The sequence below is a fragment of the Lygodium microphyllum genome, chromosome 12 (assembly GCF_053477565.2).
Source record: "Lygodium microphyllum isolate KBCC chromosome 12, Lygodium_microphyllum_v1.1.10, whole genome shotgun sequence".
Taxonomy (NCBI): Eukaryota; Viridiplantae; Streptophyta; class Polypodiopsida; order Schizaeales; family Lygodiaceae; genus Lygodium; species Lygodium microphyllum.
This window is the reverse complement of record NC_141146.1, coordinates 75,115,822-75,117,702: the sequence shown is the minus strand read 5'-3', so window position 1 is coordinate 75,117,702 and position 1,881 is coordinate 75,115,822.

Sequence of the window (1,881 nt, the reverse complement as noted above, 5' to 3'; positions counted from 1 at the left end):
TGTTATGGGGTCTCCCTGTGAAGAGAAGGGATGGTAAATGTTGGACTATGACCTAATACAAATGCAGAATCGACATTAGCATCTAGTGCAGAGTGAATCTCAAAAGCTCTTGGTTCGCGAGGCCATGTGTTGGGGTTATCTGTTGTGTGCATGAGGTCCGGCTAGTGCCATAGGTAGTGCCGGTCTATTTAAGGTCCCATCAGTGGTGTGTTTGTCAAGAGCTGCCAATAAGTGGTGGTTCTGAATCCAAGGTTTCTAGGGATCAAATAGTCGGTTTATGTCCTCTAACAAGAACCATCAAGATGAAATCTAAAAAGCAGAACGTGCTGAGAGGGCTAGATGGCGGTTGGAGATCTAAGGCGCTATTCTCCTCAAAGGAGCAACCCTACACATAAGCGGCAATGGTTCTAATAACCTAAGTGTCATAAGCAGCCCTTTGAGTGCAAGAGGAAGACTTAGTACTTCCCTTCTTCCAGTCAATCAACCCACTTCAAGTGGGGGTGTAGTTTTACCTACACAAACTCTTGTTGTCAATCTGGTTGTAGACATGGCACAACCCATCACAATTCCAATAGGGACATCGGATTTACTGGCATTAGGAGCACCTTTGCTCATCTTCCATGGGTTAGCAGAAGAATATGGGGAACTCCATATTAAGGAGTTTCAAACACTCATATTCAACTATCGAATCCAAGACGAAGGACACTTAATGATGTTCTTCAATATGACATTAAAAGGAAGGGCAACAATATGGTATCACAGTCTAGGGGCCGGAACCATAACTAGCATTGACCAATTCTTCATGGCCTTCCGTAGAGAGTTTTCTCTTGAGAGGGGGGATAGTATTGGTTGCGTGTCTTGAATGTAACACAACAAGAGCCAAATGAGAATGTCTAGGTCTATGCCAAGAAACTAAAGCAAGTTCTTCACAAACTTAATACTTATATCCCCATTTCATTGGCTACACAGTTTCAATATTTCCTACATGGATTATATTTCAACATCTAGGTGCAGCTTAGTAGTGTTGCGTTGGTCGACATCGACACTGCTATTACCCAAGCAGAAGGAGTAGAGTCGTGCTTGCAAGCAGTTTATGGAGCAAGGATAAATTGGAATGGTAATAATTTAGCACTGACCAACGGGAGTCAAGGGGACCCCATGTCAAATGCGAATGGAAGAGGGAGTATCATGCCAAACTTGCTTATGTTACTAGCTCCTCCCACTATGAATATGCTTATGGCTAGTTAGACGGCCCCACTGAATGGTGGAGGCCAAACAATGAATCATATTGTTGTCCCAATAGGTCATCGACCAATTCCTAATCAAGTGATTAGGCCGATGGGACGACAGATAGACGATCGTGGCTATGAGTCGAGTGCCTCAAATATCCTTTGCAAAGTTAAGGACATGATGAAGTACTACACCGATATGATTAGCAAACAATATAGACAAATAGATGTGGATGTCAATTTCCTTAAGAAGTAGCAGAATTTGATAGGGAGTTGACACCCTGAAGAGGGTGCCCCCTCAAGATTCAATTGTAAGTGGTGTGGTGGCCAATATTTCCCTAGGAATTGCTCGAATGTCAAATGCGATATTCGCGAAAAGTCTGGCCACTTAGCTGCTACCTGTTGGAGTAAGATCAATTCCCTCTAACAAGGAAATAAACAACTAGGTCCAGTTAATCATCATGCACAAGGGAATAATCTCCAACAAGATGATGGACCAAGACAAATACTGCAACGAGGAAAGGTATTGTAGAGGAGTTGCCTCGATAGGTATTGTAGAGGGAAACCCTAAGCAAGATGGTAGGGGAAAGCAAGTCCTAAATCTAGATATGGAAGGTGGACCTGTAAGGCCTGTTGATAGTAAAGTTGATCC